The sequence below is a fragment of the Pongo abelii genome, chromosome 8, assembly GCF_028885655.2.
Source record: "Pongo abelii isolate AG06213 chromosome 8, NHGRI_mPonAbe1-v2.0_pri, whole genome shotgun sequence".
NCBI lineage: Eukaryota > Metazoa > Chordata > Mammalia > Primates > Hominidae > Pongo > Pongo abelii.
The window spans coordinates 55756918-55778514 of record NC_071993.2 but is presented as its reverse complement, the minus strand read 5'-3'; the positions used below and the strand labels follow the sequence as shown (position 1 = coordinate 55778514).

At 45.6% G+C, this 21597-nt stretch overlaps 1 long non-coding RNA gene across 1 annotated transcript; it reads right to left on the bottom strand.

Moving 5' to 3' along the window:
• Window positions 1–7945: 7945 nt before the first annotated feature.
• On the bottom strand, window positions 7946–11893 carry LOC129048234 (uncharacterized). The gene is made up of 4 exons (XR_008510422.2): window positions 10969–11893; window positions 10811–10881; window positions 8816–8895; window positions 7946–8309 (listed from the first exon to the last, which is right to left on the bottom strand). It is a non-coding gene; the product is annotated as an uncharacterized LOC129048234 (long non-coding RNA).
• Window positions 11894–21597: the final 9704 nt, after the last annotated feature.

Sequence of the window (21597 nt, the reverse complement as noted above, 5' to 3'; positions counted from 1 at the left end):
GGCGAAGGCTCAGGACAAAGAGAATGGCCATGCCTCCTTCTTTTCCTGTGTTTCCATTCAAAATAAATGGCCTCACCATCTTCCACTCACTCAAGCCACTGCCCACTCCTCCTCCTCCTCCTTCATGCCCTGCATTCAACCCCTTCCTCACCTTTCTCGTTATCGCACCATAGGTCAGGCCTTACCCTCTCGACTGCACCTGCAGTACCTCATCACCTGCAAAGTAGCCTCACTCTATCGCACAGGGACTCTCTCTTTCTCTCTCTCTATATTTTCTACATATTTTTGAAAATAAATATTTCAACGCTAGGCATTTCACCCTAAATACTCTGCAAGGTCTCTTCTAAGAATAAGAGTGGGGCAGTCTCTTGCAGTGGAAAAGGACTGGGATTGATAGAAAGGCCTGGACCCACAGCCGACCTGGGCCAGTTGCTGAGCCCCTGTTGACTTCCTTTGTAGAGTGGGGCTCTGTGCATCTCTCTGACCCACAGAGTGCTGCGGGGCTCTGTTGTTAATGTGACTGATCCGTTGGAGCTGGTCACACTGGAGCTGTAGGCTTCCAGTTCAAGCCCCACCAACTTTCTTCTGCAGCTTGCAGGGGGAAGGCAGAAAACCAGCTGGGGGCAATGGCCAGCACTGAAAAGGAGAAAAAGGGAGGCCTTGTTAGTTTAAGTAATGAGTCCAGAAGATAAATCTTGTGAGAAGGTCTGTGTACGGTTATGCATGTTTGGAAATGGTTTGCATGTCATGTTGGCTTCGTAGGAATAGAATGTCATGATACAGCAGAAACTGGTGGATTTCCACAAACACATCACAATCAGCAGGAAGAGAGTGTCTTGGTCAGCAGGACGGCAGGAGATGCAGGGCTGATAAAGAGGAAGAGCTCCCAGGCTTTCCTCACTTTGGAGAGGGAGGCCTGGGTGGAGCTGGGAGCAGTGGTGCTGGAGACAGAGTGGGCTCTCTTGGGGAGGGCTCGGGTATGGACTGAAGTGACACTGAGCCTGTCAGCTAAAGATGGCCCTGAGCTGTCTCTTGGCCACTCTGTGTGAGTCGTTGAGTAACGTGAGTACATGTGGCCCGGCCCGCAGTCTCGGCTGCATGGAAGGAGACCTGGTTGGAAGCTGCGGTGCTCATTTCCTGGAGGCTCCTCTGAACTAACTCCTGCTGGCTCCAGGGCAGCCTGTGTCTGACCTCCCCTTGCCCACCCTCTTAGCACCGAGCTCCCAGGTCCAGCACATTTTGCTTGTTACCCTTTGATTTACATATCTGACAGTCATAACATCTACTTGAGAACTATTTTAGGAGCCCTCTGGTGTTATCAGGAAGCAGCAGTAACATAGCGGGGCTGCCGGGAATTTTTCCCTGGCGTTTGTATAGGAGCCCACCTAGGGAGCATTTCAACAATCAGTGGGGCTCTCTTCTTGCTGATGATATCATGGTGCCATGAGATCATAACCCCCAGAATGGGAAGCTGCCAAATCAGTAGGCCACCACTTTTCGATTTGGTGCTCAAAGATTTTTGGCCAGAGGAACCTTATCAAGTACAGATGGTCCCTGATTTAAGATGATTTGATGTAAGAATTTTTGACTTTATGATGGTGCAAAAGCCGTATGTATTCAGTAGAAACAGTACCTTGAATTTTGAATTTTGATCTTTTCCTATGCTAGTGATACACAGTATGATACTTTTACATGAGATATTCAACACTTTATTATAAAATAGGTTTTTTGTGTTAGACGATTTTGCCCAACCATGGGCTAATGTAAGTGTTCTGAGCATGTTCAACTAGGCTAGGCTGGACTGTGATGTACAGTAGGTTAGGTGAATTAAATACATTTTTTTTTGAGACAGAGTCTCACTGTGTTGCCCAGGCTGGAGTGCAGTGGTGTGATCATGGCCCACTGCAGCCTTGACCTCCCAGGTTCAAGAGATTCTTGTGCCTCACCCTCCAAAGTAGCTGGGATTACAGGCATGTGCCACCATTCTCGGCTTCTTTTTGTAATTTTTAGTAGAGATGAAGTTTCGTCATGTTGGCCAGGCTGGTCATGAACTCCTGGCCTCAAGTGATCCACCTGCCTTGGCCTCCCAAAGTGCTGGGATTACAGATAAGCACTACCGCACCCAGCCTAAAGGCATTTTTGACTTACAGTATTTTTTAACTTAGATGGTTTTATTGAGATGTAACTCCATGATAAATTGAGGAACATCTGTGTCACATTGTTATAGTAATATTTTCTTGGCCACAGATGCCAGCACCATGCTTCCTGTACAACCTATAGAACTGTGAGCTAACTAAATTTCTTTTCTTTATAAATTACCCAGCCTCAGGTATTTCTTTATAGCAATGCAAGAATGCAAGAATGAACTAACACAGAAAACTGGTACCAAGGAGTGGGGCATTGCTATAATGATACCTGAGAATGTGGAAGTGGCTTTGGAACTGGTTAATGAGCAGAGGTTGGAAGAGTTTGGAAGGCCCAGAAGAAGTCAGGAAGATGAGGGAAAGTTTGGGATTTCTTAGAAACTGGCTACATGGTTGTGACCAAAATGCTGATAGTGATATGGAGAGTGAAGTTCAGGCTGAGGAGGTCTTAGATGAAAATGAGAAAGTTATTGGGAACTGGAGTAAAAGTCATCCCTGTAATACCTTAGCAAAGATCTTGGCTGCATTGTGTTCATGTCTAGGGATCTGTGGAAGTTTGAACTTAAGAGTGATGACTTAGGGTATCTGGTGGAAGAAATCTCTAAGCACTAAAACATTCAAGATGTGACCTGGCTACTTCTAATAGCATATGATCAGATATAGGAGCAAAGGAATGGCTTAAAGTTGGAACTTGTATTTGAAAGGGAAGCAGAGTATAAAAGTTTGGAAAATTTGCAGCCTGGCCCTGTGGTAGAGAAGGAATCCAAGCAGACTTTGGAGTAACCACTTGCTAGAGAGATGTGTACAATTAAGAAAGAGCCAAGTACTAATATCCGAGACAATGGGAAAAAGGCCTCAAAGGCATTTCAGAGATCTTAGAGACAGCCTCCAATCCCAGGCCCTGAGGCCTAGGAGTAAAGAATGGTTTCAAGGGCCAGGCCCAGGCCCCCATTGCCATGAGCAGTTTTGGGACACTGCTCCCCACATCCCAGCCACCCTGTCTCCAGCCTCAGTTCAAAGGGGTCCAGGTACAGCTCAGACTGCTGCTCCAGAGGGCACAAACCACAAACTTTGGCAGCTTTCATGTGGTGTTAAGCCTGCAGGTGTGCAGAAAGCAAGAATGAAGGAGGCTTGGCAGCTTCCCCCTAGATTTCAGAGTACTTATGGGAAAGCCTGGGTGCCCAGGCAGAAGCCTACCACAGGGGCGGAACCCCCACAAAGATACTCTACTAGGGCAATGCCAAGGGAAAATGTGAGGTTGGAGCCTGAACAAAGTCCCCACCAAGGCACTGCCTAGTGGAGCTGTGGGAAGGGGGCTGCTGCTCTCCAGAGCTGAGAATGTTAGAGCCACCAGCAGCTTGCACCCTAAGCCTGGAAAAGCTGCAGGCACTCAACTCAAACCCATGAGAGCAGTCACAATCACACGGACTGTGCCCAGGGAAGCTATAGGGGCAGGGCTTCCCAAGGCCTTAGGAGCCCACCGCTTGCACCAGTGTGCCCAGGATATGGGATATGGAGTCAAGGGTTATTTTGAGACTTTAAGGTTTTATGTCTGCCCTGCTGAGTTTTGGAATTACATGGGGCCTCTTGCCCCTTCCTTTAGGCCAGTTTCTCTCTTTTGGTATGGGAATGTTTACTCAGTGCCTGTACCACTATGTATCTTGAAAGTAAATAATTTGTTTTGATTTTACAGGCTCATAGGTGGAAGGAGCTGAGTCTCAGATAAGACTTTTGACTTTGAATTTTGATAAGACTTTTAAGGACAATTAGGAAGGGACAATTGTATTTTGCAATACGAGAAGGACATGAAATTTGGGAGGCCAGAGGTGGAATGATATAGTTTGGATGTTTGTCCCCTCCACATCTCATGTTGAAACATAATCCCCAATGTTAGAAGTGGGGCGTGGTGGGAGGTGTTGGATTAAGGAGGCGGATCCCTCATGAATGGCTTAGTACCATGCCCTTGGTAATGAGTGAGTTCTCACTCTGAGTTCATGTGAGATCTGGTTGTTTAAAAGAGCATTGCACCTCCCCGGTCCTTGCTGTCTCTCTCACCATGTGACACGCCTACTTCCACTTCAGCTTCCACCATGAGTAAAAGCTTCCTGAGGCTCCACCAGAAGCTGAGCAGATGCTGGTGCTATGCTTTCTGTATAACCTGCAGAACCATGAGCCAATTAAAATGCCTTTCTTTGTAAATTATTTAGTCTCAGGTATTTCTTTATGGCAATGCAAGAATGGAGTAACACAGTCACCTAATCTTAAGACTGGAAGGGCCTTCCTTTAGAAATCACCTGTCACACTGGGGCTCTGAGATAGATTTTAGCCTGCCCAGAGCCACTTAGTAAGGCAGCAACTCCAGCAAACCCACACAGATCCCCTGTTAGTCTGTGATTCTGGTGTTCATCACATCTCTCTAAGGAGAAAGTGACAGGGCTTCAGGAGAACATGTTATGTCAAATGTGGCCAGAAGGTCTGGAGAAGTATGTTTGTTGGCCACCCATCCCATTTACAAACAAGGAAGCGGGAGAATGCAGTGACTTTCCAAGGGCACACAGCATGCTAGGGAGTCATTGCATTAATGCTGTGACTGGAGGACACTCTTCCCACAAACAGCACATGCGGCATGGAGGCAGGTACCAGGGTTAGACAGAATGATGGGAACCTGCAAACACAGGCATGGTGTCCTCCCAGGGTCCTCTGAATTGTCCTTGCATCTACTCTCCAGCTTCCCAGGTATGGGTTCCTCTGGTGCCCTGCCTGAGCCCACGTACCTAACCATCTGGCTGCTCATGACAGTGATGGTCTGACCTTCAAGCGCTACCCTCACTGGCTGCTCTGAGGCTCACAGTCAAATTCTTGGGCCATGGTGTTGAGTGAGAGAGCAGACAGACATTCTTATGCTGCAGGAGGGGCACAGAGTTGTGGGATCCTAAGGGGGTTTTGTATCATGACAGAAGGAAGTCACCTGCATCAGGTGGCAGAAGTCCCATGGCATCTCCGCTCTGGAGGGCTAGCATAGGTGAGAACAGATGACTATTTATCTCAGGGGCAGAGGGCTGAGGACTAGTGACCCCAAGCTTCTCCCTAGACTGAAAGATGCTTCAGAAGACTCCCAGAGCCTCAAAGCTAGCGGGGAAGATGGGAAGGGAAATGCTGAACTATCAAGGTTCCAGTCCTGGCTCCCTAGCCGGGTCTCCCCAGAGCTGCTCTGATGGAGTTCCTCAGGCTGGCTGAACCCCCACTGTCCTGGCCAGAGTCTGTCCCATGTACCAGTCTTTCTGCCAGCCCCAAACCGTCTTGTACTCCCAGAGAATAAAGCTTGTTTCTTTTGAGGTCCCAGAGCTGTTGGGGTGGCAGGATAGGGGCATGCTTTTGAATGTGGGTGGTAGCATCACATAGAAGTGGGTTCAAATCCTGGCCCCACTATTTACTGCTGTTTGGCTTGGGCAGTTAGTATAGTCCTTACCCTCAGTTCCTCTGTGTGCAAATGGTGATAATGATAGTCCACACCACATTGAGCTGTCATGAGGGCTAAATGGCATGAGTGCAAAGCCCCTGGCACTATGCCTGCTTCAGAGTACAGAGCATGGCGGCTGCAGTGGTGACCATGACCAGCTTCAGAGACCCATGGAGCTTTAGAATCCTACAGACCTGAGGTTGCACCCCAACTCTGTTATGTGTTAGTCACCTGCCCTTGGGTAAGTCCTCTTCCCTCCCAGCCTCAACTTTCCATTTAATGGTTGCCCCATAAATACCTTTCCCACTATAGGCATTCTGCTACTTAGCAGAAATTTTGAGATGAGAGAATGCACATAGAATCTTGCAACTGGGACAGTTTAAAACAACCACTTTGTCTTTAATTTTGTGAAACTTGGTGCTCATGTTGATATTAGATAAGATTTGGCTGGCTAAAATCGAAATGATAAATTAACCACATTGGTCACATGTATTGGGAGATACTCATTCAAGTCCATCAATGAAGCTTTTAGAATTCAAATTCAATATGAGTATGTTCAGATTATTTATTTATTTGTTTACTTATTTTTGGTTCTTGAGATATGAAATAAGAGTTCAAGGTTTGACCATCACTGAAAAAAAAGTATATATAAAAGACCTGGCATAGAGTTTGAATTTTATACTAAGACTCCATAGGCCAGTGTTGAAGTGTTTATTCAGGGGAGTAACATGAGCCGCTTCATGTTTCCAATATGTTTATGCATTACTGTGGTTGCTGGGTGGAGAAGAGATCATAGAGGGGAAGGAGAGGAGCCAGGAAAGGAGTTGAAGGTATTGAGGTATTGAAATAGCTCCAGTGAGAGGGGTTGATGACTTGGACCAGGGAGGTCACCATGAAGATGCCAGCTATGGGGTCTGTTGTGATGCTCAAGCATGGTATATTAAGGATAGGGGATCAATGTGTGCACCTCCCAAATTAGGGGTGGGAGAAGCTAGCTGGGTGGATAATGAGGCCAAGAGACATGCTGCAGGGAAGGGGCCAGCCAGAAATTCTATTTTCGTCCTGCTGGGTTTCAGATGCCAGCTGGAGATGCAAGTGGAGAGATCAGAAAGGCAGTTGGGTATGGAGCTTTGCAGGCTGGAAGTGGGGATTTGCTTGTGAGTAAATATGAGAACCAATAGCATTTGGAGGAAAGCATAGGTGAGACTTGGAGAAGAAAGACCAGAAATATGCTTTGGTGCTAATGTTCGTAGGTTGGGTGTAACAGAGGAAGACAGCCAATGAGGCTGAGAGGGGAGCTGCGGGGGGAGAGGAGGAAAACAAGCAGAGAGTGGTGTTTACAGGAGCCAGGAGAGGCTGTGGCCAAGAAAGAGCTGTGGCCACTGTGCCGTTCAGGAGGCAATAAAAAGATTTGACTCTAGCCAGGTTTATGGTGACACTGACAAAAGGAATTTCAATAAAGCAACAGAGATGCATGCCCACCTGGAGTGAGTTGAAGAGAGCAGAGCAGGTGAGACAGTGTAGATGGCCTTTGAGAGAGGTTTTCTGATATGGAGTGGAGAAATGGGACAGTAGCAGAGAGAAGGAGGAAAGCCAAGGGGATTCTGGTTGGTTTTCAAATGAGCCCCTAGAGCATGTGTGCTGTTGAGTGATCCAGCAGAGGGGAGAGGCTGATGCAGTAGGAGAGAAAAGGGTGGCAGAAGAAATTAAAACCTTCAGAAGGTGAGTGGGGATGAGACTGAGGATGCAAGAGGTGGAACCAACTGTTCACATGAGGCAGGGCACTGTGAGGGGGACTCATGAGACACTTACCAGCATCCTTTTCTTCTGTGCCATGTCCATGATATGGGGTTGCCCTGAGCTGCAGTGGCACTTGTCACATTGAACCAGAGAACACACAGGCCAGACTCTGGGTCCAAGCGCTACTGTATGAGTGCACACTGGGAAATCCTTGAAAGGAGATGTAATCCAGTCTCTGGCTCTCCCCATTCCCTCCACATGGGTGTGCAAAGACCCTCCAAACTGAGATGCCCCCGTCAGTCAGGGCATGTTAGGGATACTCCACTATCTGCATTCTCCTAATAAAGTTCAGGATGGGGAATAGAGAGGACTTGTATCACACTTTCTGCCATGTAGCCCAGCAGCAAGCTAGTGACATCTACTGTGCTGTCCTGGGACCACAGAGAGGAGGGGTGAGGAGGCATACCTAGCTATGACAGAGTTAGGGGTAGTCCCCTTTCCCAATACACCCCATAGTTTCCCAAGGCTTGGTAGAGCATCCCAATTTTTTATGGTGTGCCTAGTGGGACCAAGGAGTTAGTAGAGACATAGACACACTACAGTGGGTCTAACCAGGGTTTAGTGGCTGAGATTAGGGAATACACATAGAGTCTTGCAGCTGGGACAATTTCTGCTAGGAACTGGCTGGTGATATGGCTGAGTCAGTAGTCTGATATCCCCAGGGGGCTACCAGGGCCTGCAGATCAGAGAAGCCATCACTGAAGGGAGCACCCATCATACACTGTCTATGCCATGGACCAAGTGGGATGAGTCCTATTTAAAGCATGAGGTCACCGGAGACCTGATAGAGATGGAAACTAAGAAGAGGGCATCTTCCTCCTTTTTCTCTCCTCTGTTGCCTTATAAACTTCAGAGTTTAGCATCAGCCCCTGGAGCAATGAAAAGCCATGGAAAGGGAAGAAGTCCTGAAAAGGGAAAAATCCTGATATAAATGAGTTTTAAATCTTAAGGGACGAGAAATCATACAAAGACTGAGTTTACAGGAAAATGAATCAATTAAGTGTGTATAAAAAATAGGATGGGGTAGGGAATCAAAAATTACATTAAGTTGTAGAAAAGAAAGTTTCCTTTTTGCACCTGTGCTGGGTAACTTTCCTTTGCCCTCACCCCTAGTTGTCTTGCCCACCCTTCTCCACTACTCTCTGCCCAGGCAGGCTGAAGTATGGGGATTGTATCAATGGTTTTCATCTGGACTTGGCCAATGGAGAGCCCTGGGAGGGAAGACGGTGAGGTCGGGATGTCGGCTCTCAGATGCCTCCTAGCAGTTGTCCTGAACTTGTTGCCTTTCTCAAGGCAACCGTCCTTATAAGCACTCCTTTCTCTCCTCCCTTCAAGCCTAGGTTGGTAACAGTTCTAAAATACTGGGTGACATATTCTATATTAGCCAATTGGGTCATTTTTTTTTTTTTACCTGTGTTGTTCAATCTTCTCTTTTCTTACTGAGTTTTATGATCTACTTGTTTTGCCAGTTACTGAGAGAGAGGTTTCAAACTTCAGCGTGCAGAAAGGAGCGCAGGAAAATAAAAACAAAACAAAACAAAAAAGAGAGAGAGAGAAAAGAACAAAGAAGTAAAACAACAGCAACTCCAAGTAAGTATTGTAGAAACAAACTGAAAGTAGGGCTAGAAAAACAACACAGGAAGTTCAAGACCAGCCTGGGCAACATGGCAGAACCCCATCTTCTCACACACACACACACACACACGCACACACACACGATACATAAAACATTAAAAAATAAAAAAGTACACCATTGTGGTGGCAAGTGCCTGTAGTCCCAGCTTCCGGAGTAGGGGTGGGGACCGGAGGTAGGAGGATGGCTTGAGCCCAAAAGATTGAGTGACCCTGTCTCAAAATAAATAAACTAACCAACTAACAGTAAACATAATAACAAATAATAAACGACAATAACAATAAACAAGTGGGAGTGAACAAAGGTAAGACCCCGGTATTTCCTCTCTCTCTCTGTCTCTGTCTCGCTCCATCTCCTATAGTCTCAGCTACCCGCTTTGGGGGCTGAGACGGGAGGGATCACCTGAGCCCAGGGAGGTTGAGAGGCTGCAGTGGGCTGTGATCACACACCTGCACTCCAGCCAGGGTGGATTTGCCTATTTCCATTTTAGTTTTGTCAATTATTCTTGTACATATATTGAGGCTATGTGGTTAAATGTAAAATTTTAGTATTATTTCATCCTTCTGGTGAAAGTTTCCTTATTATCAAATGTCCCTCTTTATTTCTAATAATGCTTCTTGCCTCAAAGTCTGATATTAACACGACTTCAACTTTTATTTTAACTTCATATTTGCCTGACACATCATTTTCCATTAAGAAACTTTATTTATTTATTTATTTATTTTTAGAGCAATTTCAGGTTCACAGCAAAACTGAGAAGAAGACACAGAGATTTCACACACACCCCTTCCTCAACTCATGCATTCTCAACATTGCCACCATGGTGCATTTATTATAATTATCAACAACAAATTGTGCATTTGTTAAAATTGTCAAAAACAAATTACACATTTGTTACAATTGATGGACTACAATGATATATCATTATTACCCAGAGTCCATAGTTTACATTAGGGTGCACTCTTGGTGTTTTACCTTCCGTGGGTTTTGGTAAATACATAATGACATATATGCACCATCATAGTATCATAAAGGATAGTTTCACTGCCCTAAAAATTCTTGAAATTCTCTGTGCTCTGCCTATTCATTCCTCCCTCTCCCCAGCCCTTGGCAACCACTGATCTTTTTACTGTTTCCATAGTTTTCCTTTTCCAGAATGTCATATAGCTAGAATAATACAGTATGCAGGCAGCTTTTTCAGACTGGCTTCTTTCACTTAATATGCATTTAGAGATCCTCTATGTCTTTTGCAACATTTTATTTTAAACTGTTCTGAATCATCCAAAGTGTGTCTTTTGTAAGTAGTTATCTCCCTCTAGTCTAATGATCTATGTATTTTATTGAAATATGTATTATGTTTAAACTTACTGCATGTGCAGATATATTTACATTTATAATTACCCCTTTGTCACCCTTTTCTATTTCTGCCTGATCCATGTTCTATTTTCTCTTCTTTCTTGCTTCCTTTGGATTATAATTATTTTTAATTCTTCCATTCTTTCTCCTTTATTAGCAAGTTTCTTATGTATTATTTTACTAATTTTAATGGTTATCTTGGAGATTGCAACAGGCATCACTGACTTATTAACATCTAATGTAGACTGATATTTTTTACCACTTCCCATACAATGTAAGGATGTTATTCTTCAATTCCATTTACCCATCTGCCTATGTGCTTTTGCTGTCATGCATTTCAATTCTACACCTATTTAAATCCCACAAGGCATCATTATTATTGCTTTACACAGTCAAGAGTTATTTATGTTTACTCACATATTTCCTCTTTCTGTTGTTCATTATTCTTTTTTGTTTGTCTCTCTGCTCCTATCTGGAATCATTTTCCTCTGTCAAAAAAAAAAAAAAAACCTTCTGGTATTTCCCTTGGTTGTCAGCCTTCTGGTGATAAATTCTCCTTGTTTGCATGAAAATACCTTTATTTTGCTGTTATTTTTGCTGGATATGGAATTCTAGGTCTGTAGTTGATTTTCCTTCAGAACTTTGAAGATGTGGTTCCATTACCCCCGGCTTCCATTATTTTTATGGAGAAGTCTACGTTTGGTTTTACTGTTGGACCCTTAAAGTAATCTAACATTTTCCCCTCTCTAACTTCTTTAATATTTTCTATTTGTCTTTGATATACCACAGGTTTACTTTGCTGTGTGTAGCTGTGGTTTTCTCAGTATTTATTCTGTTCCAGTTAACCTTCTTTTGAGTCATCCTTCTTTCCCACGTTAGAGATTGGAAAATTGAGCTAGAGTCGGGGTGAAGGATGGCCTATGGCACTTGAGGCTTTGGATCTTTTGGATCAGTGCTGACCAGTCCCAACAGGCCCTCTGATGAGCTTACATCTCACCTCCCTCCACTCGCTTCCTCCTTGCTTCTGGGGTTCCAGTAGAGTGTAAACATGTCTATCAGATCTGGAATGGTTTGGTGCTATGATCTGAATGTGTGTCTCCCCCAAGATTCATATGTTGAAATCTTAACCCCCAAGGTAATGGTATTGGGAGGTGGGACCTTCGGAAAGTGACTAGGTCATGAAGGTAGAGCCTCATGAATGAGATTAGTGCCCTTATAGAAGAAGCCTCAGGGGGCCCTCTTCCCCCTTTTATTAATACGATGTGAGGACACAGCTAGAAGTCGCCATATATGAATCAGAGAGCGAAACCTCATCACACACTGAGCCTGCTGGTGCCTTGATCTGGGACTTCCATCCTCCAGAACTGTGAGGAATCAATGTCTGCTTGTAAGCCACCCAGCCTATGGTGTGGTGTCACAGTAACCTGAATGGACTAGGTCACTGGGGTTAAGAAAAGTTTTTCCAGATCATCACCATGCTCAGACTGGTGGGGAAGGTATCAGACTCAGCGCTACCCACCACTATTGATTCTCCTTTGTTAGAGGTATTCTAGAACAGTGGCTAAGATCCAGCTTCCAAATCAGATCACCTGGGTTTACATCCCAGCTCTGCTGTCATCTCCCCTACCAGTTGTGTTACCTAAGGAGGGTCATGCAGCAATCCCTCCATTTCTCATCTGGAAAATGGGTAGTACTAACAGTGCCAGCTTGTGGTTGGCACTACTTCCTAAGTGAGTTTTTTCTTTTTTTCCTTTGAGGAGCAAATGAGTGAATATTTAAAAGTCATTAGAACAGTGTCTGGAATAGAAGCTCTCTATACCTGTTATCTGTTGTGTTGACTAAGTGAGGAGCCTTGTCCCTGCCTTCAGAGCACATGCTGTGTGTGGGGCTGGTGAACGTGGATAATGACAGATCATGTAGCGTGCAGGGGGCCTAAAGGGAAAATGGTTCCAACTGGAGCGGCCAGGGTCTCTGTGGGTCTGGGTGCCAGCAGAGTGACCCCTAGCTCTGGCTGCTGTGTGCAGCACACAAGGAGAGGCCCGGCCACTGAGCCAGCTTTTCGGGCAGGTTGGTGAAACACTTCAAAAGAAAGAGGATTCTGTTTAGTCCAAACAAGATCATGGGAGCAGAGGTGTACTCTCCTCACTGTCTCAGCACTAATAGTCTTAGCAGCCATTTGGCTTCGTTTCCACATTCACCAGACACTACAACTCTCATTTTCCCCTCTAGCAATTAATAGAGGAGACATCCAGAGCTATTTCAGGGAACACGAAGAGCCACTCCAAGTGGCCAAATTGTTACCAGTATGCTTGGAAATACAACATGGAAATAATGCTCCATTCCAGGGCAACTGCCCTTCCTGAAACACCCAGGAGACAGATGTTATTGATAGGTTAACCCCTTCACTGACTTTTTAAATTACATTTTTACTTTGTAGCATCATGGCATTGTGAAAAGCTCAGATTTTGGAGGCAGACGTGTCCAGATTTGGATTCTAGTTCCGGCTGTGTTAACCTGGACCAATTCTGCAGCTCTCCCAATGCCATCCCTCATATCTTCAGCTGGTGCCTCCTGGCACTACTAGAAGGACTTCAGCTGGGCCATGCGGGGAAGAGGAGCTCATTGCCCCACCAACTTTGGGCAGATGGCTCACCCCAACCCCCTGCCATGAAAACCTTGCATGATTCCAGATTCCAATTTCCCAGGAACTTGCATTTTCTTGACCACTTCTGCCTTGAGGTCTTAAATTCTTTTCACAGGGTGAGGGGTGTGGAGGGGTCTCTGTGCATTGCACTGATGCAGGTGTGAAACTTAGTCCCTGCTCTGAAAGCCACAAAACACACGCAAATGTGGTTGAGAGGGGTTGGGGAGATTAGATAGAACACCACAGTGTAAAGAACTTAAATTGCTTATTTGATTCCTCTTTTTCAAAAGTTCCCTCCATGTGCCTTCCACAAAGCTTATTCTTGGCCTGTCTCCACTGATGTCCCCATTGTCTTATCACTTCTCTGTTTCTTCTCCTCCCTCCTCCCATCTGCACCAGATAACACAGAGACTTCAAATTTTTCTCCCCAGAATTCACATCCAAATCATTTGGGGGCTCAGCAGACAAAATGAGCTTTTACTAGACAGCATTCTCCCTTCCTTCCTTCCTTCTTTCTTCCCTCCCTCCCATCTTTCTTTCTTTCTTCCTCTCTTTCTTTCTTTCTTCCTCTCTTTCTTTCTTTCTTTCTCTTTCTTTCTTTCTTTCTTTCTTTCTTTCTTTCTTTCTTTCTTTCTTTCTTTCTTTCTTTCTTTCTTTCTCTTCCTTCCTTCCTTCCTTCCTTCCTTCCTTCCTTCCTTCCTTCCTTCCTTCCTTCCTTCCTTCCTTCCTTCCTTCCTTCCTTCCTTCCTCCCTTCCTTCCTTCCTCCCTCCCTTCCTTCCTTTCTTTCAATGGAGTCTCACTCTGTCACCCAGGCTGGAGTGCCGTGGCATGATCTCGGCTCACTGCAACCTCCACCTCCTGGGTTCAAGTGATTCTTGAGCGTTCACTTTTCTGAGAAGACAGCTAAGAATATAGATTGCAGAGTTCTTCCTGTTTTTGTTGGAGTTGCTTTTATTTGCACTTCCCCACAAGCAGAGCCTTGGAGATGATGCCAGGAGGCAGGAGTGAGGGAGTAGGGAGAGGGAGGCAGGAAAAAGCCTGTGAGATATGTATTAGCAAGACAGCTTCTATAGATGGCAGAGACTCAGCTCTGCAGGAACCTCTGAGAAGAGTGACCCAGAATTGTCTGTTTAAAACCCACAAGTTTGGAGTGTGTGTCTACTGGCTCTAGGAAGCCACAGCTTCCCATATTTCCAGGCAGCACATGAGCTGAGTGAGATGCTGTGCTTTCAGAGAAAGCTCAGAAGCAGAGAAGCAAAGAGACCGAAGGCTTGTACCTTGGGATATGTTAGCATGTGTGCTAGAAACTGTCCACTTGCTGTGGCTCAAACTGGAGGTGCCATGCTGATCTGGAGTGAGACACTTACAGCATGTGCCACACAGCAGAGCATGTGAAGGTGCCCAGGTCAGTGCCTGTCACTCAGTGGAAAGTCAACATCCTTTCCTCCACTCCCTCCATTCCATCCTGGTACCCTTCCTTCTGTCTGGCTCTCCATGAGATGTTGACAAGGCCAGGATTCCAGCTGGGGCTGTTTGATTTAATTTCAGTGCCCTCTTTCCATGACCTTGGCAAGTATTTGATCAATTGAAGAGGTGAAACAAAGATCGGTTTCAGTTCTCAAATTGTTGGTTTGCGTCTCTGGGAATTAGATATTTGCTAACTCTGGTGAAAGGAGACTAGAGAGCAAAGATCTGGTAAGCGAGTCCCTGTCTGTAACAGCGTATCAAATTGAACTTGTGTTTTTCTTTAAGTGTGTACTGTTTCAAGAGAGAAAATGAACAGAGGTGGGGTCAGAACCATGCACAGGAAGGAGAGAAGGATGAGAGAGCAAGCAGTACCTTGCCACACAGCGCAACCTGAGAGACAGACAGGATGGGTGGGTGACAAACCTGAGAACTATTTCACATTGGTTCTTTCAGATACATCACAGGCTAGTTTTCAAGCGTGGCCTCTACAGAAATGAAATTCAGGGGGAATAAGCTGGTCATAAGGAAATCATAGGAAAGACTCCCTTTTAAATGTTTTATGTTTAGAGACAGGGTCTTTCTCTGTCACCCAGGCTGGTGTGCAATGGCACTATCATAGCTCACTGTAACTTTAAACTCCTGAGCTTGAATGATCCTCCCACCTCAACCTCTGGAGTATCTGGGTTTACAGGTCTGTGCCACCATGCCCAGCCAATTATTAAGATTTTTTAGAGACAGGGTCTCACTATGTTGCCTAGGCTGGTTGCAAACTCCTGGTCTCAAGCAGGACTCCCACCTTGGTCTCCCATAGCGCTGGGGTTATAGGTGTGAGCCACCATGCCTGGTCTGAGACTCCTTTAACCTCATCGGCTTTCACCCATGAGTGCTCACCTACTTTTCTAGACTTGGCTCTAAGTGAACTTTTACTCTTTTCTCAAATCAAATTCACTTTTGAAAGGAAAAAATTGGCCTCCTCGGAAGAGAAGCAGAAGTCACCCTGACATGGGGCTGACAAGGCATGGGGCTAAGAGAAGGGCGACCAGAGCCAGGCTGCCATTGATGGTGTGATACGGGCAGGTCCTTTCCTAACCCCAGGTCTCACCTGCTCCAGGCCAGTGGACCTGGTCACACTCTAGTTCTTCCCTGCCCTACTAGCATGTGCATCCTCCCCTGAGGGGTTTTCATGAAAATCAATTTCTTGGGGAGTCAGCAGGCCCATGGGCGATGGAGCGCAGAGAAGGCACTCATGGTTTTGAGACACCACAGAAACCAGTTGCAGGGAGAAATGCTTTTGAAGGTGAAGGATGGAACATGTTTGAACTATCAAAAGATTTTTCCCTAATCCAACTCAATGTTAGAGGCCAGGATAGGTGTCACCCCCATCCTGAAAGTAGTGGAATTCCCATATTGTCTCTTCCTAGATCCACACCCAGAATCCCTTGTTACTCTGAGTAGCACTCAGGGAAATCAATCCCGCAGAAGGCTGGTTCCTAACTGCAGATACAGACAGACTCTTCACTTTTGGATCCACTCTTTCTATGCAGTGGTTCTTCAAAATATCAGAGCTAAAGGGATTTTTAGACAGCCCAGATAAATCAATATGGTGGGTACTATGATGACTCTTTTTATGAACAGGCTTTGAAATGCTAAAGATCTTTCTAGTGGGGCCCCAAGTAACCCTGAACCACTCTGAGGAACACAGCTTATACACTCTTTAGTCTAAATTCTATCATGGGCTTTTGGCCAAAAGCAATAAGATCTGACCCTAGCTGCAAGCCCTTTGTACACAGAGCTATATAATAAATTTCTTTTTTCTTTTGTGTAATTTTGTATATACTGAAAAAAAAGATCAAATAAAATTATTCAATGCAGTGGCTTCTATTAAGTCTACCTTGGAACTGTTATCAATTTTCTTCTTAATGGGAAAATAGATTTTCAGAAAAGGTGAATCAGGTTGTTCCCAACATCTGCTCATTTGCTCATCTGTACATTTTTAGTGGCTACCATTATAAATGATGTTTCTGGCCAGGCATGGTGGCTCACCCCTGTAATCCCAGCACTTTGGGAGGCCAAGGTGGGTGGATCACCTGAGGCCAGGAGTTCGAGACCAGCCTGGCCAACATGGTGAAACACCCTCTCTACTAAAAATACAAGAATTATCCAGGAGTGGTGGCAGACACCTATAGCTTCAGCTACTTGGGAGGCTGAGGCAGGAGAATCGCTTGAACTTGGGAGGCAGAGGTTACAGTGAGCTGAGATTGTGCCATTGCATTCCTGCCTGGGTGACAAGAGTGAAACTCCATATAAAATAAAATAAAATAAATAATGCTTCTGGGGAACAGCAAAGACAATGTGATTGTGGGGTCCCAAGGAGAAGGGCTTCCTCACCCAGGCTGAAGAATGAAGAATTCCCTGTTTGTTCCTGTGAAAGCCTTGGGAAGGAGGCAGAGGCCTGAGGGCCAAGTTTTCCTGGAATGTCCACTCGTGGACTTCTACTCCAGCAGCTCTAGCAGGCAGAGCCCTGGCTTCATCATGGCTCTTTTTGGGGGTCCATAATCCTGGATTCCACACCTTACCTGGCTCAGCAGCTGCATGGGCCAGGACGTAGTGGAGTGGCAGAATGTGTCCTGCCTGCTGTGTGCCTGCTGTGCTGTCACTGGGGGCAAGGATGGGAGAGATGGAGGGAACGAAGGAAGAGCCAGTGAGGGGGCTCTGCTCCCATGCAGCCTGAGAGCCAGCTGTAAGCCCCGTGTGCTGCTTGACTACAGGGCCCAGGAGTGGGGCTGGGGGGAAGCAAGGCCAGGTGAGGATGCAGAGTAGCTGGGACCAGCATTCTGCTGTCTGTGTCTGGAGAGAAGGCTGTTAGTGCCCAGGCTGTAGCCAGCCCTGGTGCAGGGCATCCATGAAACCCCTTTTTCACTTGATGAGGGGTGTAGGGGTATAGGAGATGACAGCTAGGCCGGACAGCTCCAAGAAGCCACCACAGAGCTAGAACCACTCCACTTGAGAAGCTTAGAGCAGGGACAGCTGGATTTGGGGCCAGGAGGACTCAGAAGGACGGAACTACAGATGAGGTCTGCTTCTGATGCACCCAGGAAGTCAGGGAGGACTGAGGCTGGGAGAGTCAGGGTGAGGTGTTCCTGTGTGTGCCAAACGCTGTACTAGATCCAATGGCAAACACTCCACCAGTGGCACACACGGGCCGTGACACCTTGCAGGTGCCCGCTCATTCGGTGCCAGGCACATCTTACTGTTCTCATTAATCTGATCCTACAGATGAAGAAACTGAGGCCCAAGGAAGTTATGTGACAGGCCCAAGGCGACACTGTGTATAAATGGGAACACAGAGTCTGGGACCCAGGCAGGCTGGCTTCTGGGTGGAGGTCCTAACCACGCACTAAGAGCCCTACTAAAGTCCTAACCGTGCACCAAGAGGCCACCACGAGCCCTGCTCCTAGGCACAGCTGGTAAGGGATACAGCCAGGACCCAAAGCCATTATTCTCTGCTCCAAAGCCCAGGACCCCTCTATAATGTCAGCCCCAGTAGCTTAGGACAGAGCTAAGCATCCTCTGTTTTTTCGACAGCTGCTCCTCCACTGAGCAAACACTGCTCGCTCTCTCCTGCCTGTCTATTTTTGATCCTGGGCTCTGCATCCTCCGTTAGCATCCCTCCCACCCCCAACTTTAATTAGAGCTCATGATCCACTCAAGAGCTCGTTCTGTGCATCAGCTCCCCCGGCACGAGCTGCTCATGTCTCTAGGCTCCTTGCAGCAAAGATGACCGAGAAGAGGCCCCACAGTTTAGAGCACAGGTGATCTGCCAGACAAACCTCTGGGGAGAGCAAAGGATAAAGCCGTGCCTGTACCACAAAGGCCATGCTAGAGGATAATGTTTGACCCTTGAGAAAGCTCTTCCCAACTGCTCAGAAGCAGGCAAAGCTCAGAGCAGGATGTGACAGGACTAAATTCCAGTGGAAATGACAGAGGATGTAGATACGTGGAAGATAATTGTCCCGATTGGGACCTAAGGCAGAAGTTTGGCACAAATGGAGCTTGCATAAAATAAAATGAAATAAAATCTCAAAAGCAAGGGACAAATACACGGAGCGTAGTGCAGCTCCATGACTTACAGCTGCTGCACATTTCCGCTGAGGTTGGATTTAGGTTTCCGTGGGCAGAGGTCACTGCAGGGCTGAACCCAGGGATGGTTCTCCTGGAAAAGCCCCACCTGGGGCCATCTGACCCGTCAGATGGCACGTCCTGCCAGGGGCAGGCGTTGAGTAGTGACTGAGCTGGATCGGGGCTGAGGGCTCTTTTAGAAGTGGGACCACTGCTGTGATGTTAATAAAAGTTTGAAAAATACAGAAAATTGAGAGGAGGAGACATTGATCCTCTCCTAGGCATACAGCCCAGATATAGCTATTATTGTCATTTTATTATATTTCATTGCAGCCTTTTTCTTCCCCATGTATTTTTGTAAGCATGCTATGTAAACAAATTTTGTACACTGTCTTCCCCCCAAATGGGCTTCTCCATGTTATTACTTTGTAAAAATTACCTTATTAGTTGCTCTATATCCTGTCAAGTGAGTTGGAATGCTCCTCTTTGAACATCTGAGTCATTTCTGACTTTTCACTATTGTAAGGACGTTTGTACATAGGGTTATTTTCCATATTTGAGGTTACGTTTTTATAAAACACCTACAGAAATACAGTTCACATATCAAAGAGCACAGTTATTTTTAAAACTCTTGTTAAAAATTACCAACTGGCCCTCTCAGCGTGACAGTCTGTGGGCCTCCCTCAGATTCCACTTTTCAGCGTAGGCTTTGGCTTCTCTGCTATTTTCTGATTCATTCATTCATTCACTTATTTAACAGTTATTGAGTCTCTGCTGTATACCAGGCACTGCTGTGTGTGCAGCAGAAACAAAAACGAATCGGACACATCCCTGCTCCTTGGAGAACTCTCGGTCCAGAGGAGAAGATGGATGACAACACAGCATGACGTGTGGGGTTGGGGGAGTTGTGTGCCATGTGCCGTGTCTTTCTGGACAGCCCTTGTGGAGACACCTGTGGCTAGGCTCCCCCTGGGGCCAGGCTCCCATTCCCTAATTCCAGTGTTCCCAGGAGCACCTCCCACGCTTCTCCTTTTTCCAGAATCCCTCTCCTCTTGCCCGCTGCCCAGCACTGATCCTCATATTCAGGCCACAAGATGCTCAGATCTCCTGAGCTGATAACTGTGTCTTCAGCTTCCTATCCATGCCAGCCCTCTTCAGACAAACCTTGTAGTCAGGTTTTCTGACCTATTTCATCTCCTGCTACTTCTGTCTTTTTTCTCTGTAGCCCAGGATCTCCTGTCCAGGCTGCCTGAGCCTCTGAGCTGTTTTCTCCATACATCCCAATCAGTCCTGAGTTTCTCAGCCTCCTGCCTGGGATGCAGAGAAGATGACTGAGTAGAGGCAGCAGCACGGTGCTGGCGACATAGAGCATTTCCGCCATCCCTGTGCCACTTGGGTGGTCTTTGGGAAAAGATCAGGGCAATGGCCCTTCAGAGAATTAAACAAATGCAAACAATTCAGGGTACAGAAGATTGGTTTTTTTCAGCTTCGTTAGGTGCAAGCTGTTGGTCTGAAGTTCTAATGTTATTTTCATTTTTTTCTCTGTCATAACCTGTTTTGAGGTAAGAACAGTTCATACAGTTTTTTTTTTTTTTTTTGCCAACTTTTGCACAGAGGCAAAGTTGATACGAAGGAAGTCGTTCGTCCCAGAGGACAGTAACAGTAACATTTTAGCTTGCCTCTAATTACAGCCACCATGACAGTTCATATGTTGTAGCAATAAAAATAACCATAAACCTTACATAATCATTAAAGTTAAGCAAACAGCCCCTCACTGCATCATAATGTACAGGTAGTTGCTAATAATCCAGGAACAGCATTGGGGCATTCAAGGAACATCTTTCCTATCTCCACAGTTTCTTAAACAACTTTAGAGACATATTTTTATTAAGTATATGCAAGGCAGATGATCTTAAACCTCAAGAAGAGCATGCATAATAATTGTGTACTCTTCTAATGCTCTCCGAAGACCTATTCAGAGTCCATTCTGAAAGACAATAATATATCAAGAAGTTCTGCAAACTTACTCCTAATGAAGACATGCCAATTTGAGACCAAGAATGTGGCCTCAAAGGACAAAATAACCACTGCTCTCAGTCTCTCGGTGTTTTGCTACTTTATTTCAGAGTGATTCAAAATCTAATTAAATTTCTAAACTCTAATGAAATTACAGAAGAAAAATCATTTAGGATTATATTATGTACAATTACTCACAGCTGAAAATTACAGTTACCCTCTTTCACCAGGACAGAATCTCTTGGGAAATCCCTCATTATTTATCCACCATGTAAATCTGACACTTCTCCCACTATTTACCGGTTGGAGGTAAAGCCAAATTAATTAAATGTATATATCCTGAGCTGCAACTAACAGGTAGGGAGGGAGCTCAAGGAGAGAGAGGAAGCATGTGGGCTGAGATCCCCTTAAGTAAGCATGTCTAGGATGTGTGGGGACGGACTGACACTGGGCAGATGCTCAGGGTCTGGAATCTCTTGGGAGCAGAAGCATTGCACATGGGGGGAGTTGGGCAAAGCCTTGGATGATGAATTTGGGTGTGGATGTGCATCCCAAGCTTTGCTTGGCTTTGAGAATCTTAGCTCAGATAGAAATATGGGTTAGAGAAGTTCTTGCCACCAGAAGATTGCTTAGGGATCATGGCCTGGATTTCTGTACTAAAAGAGTTCAATGACTTTATCAATCCACACTAATATAGATAATTAGGATATTTTGAGTAGTCAGCAGCTGGTTAGTAATTCCATGAAATCCATCTGTTTGAGGTTTTTCATCTCCTTGAATAGAGAGCTTTGAAGGTGTCACCATAGTTACAAATATCATAGTACACTGAAACAAGTTTGGCTTTGGGGGACTTGGACTTCCAAAAATATAGACAAGATAGTTTAGACCTTAATTCTTCCCATTAGGAATGCCTAGAAAAAATAGATAAAATATATGTTTTAAAACATCTGTTTGAAG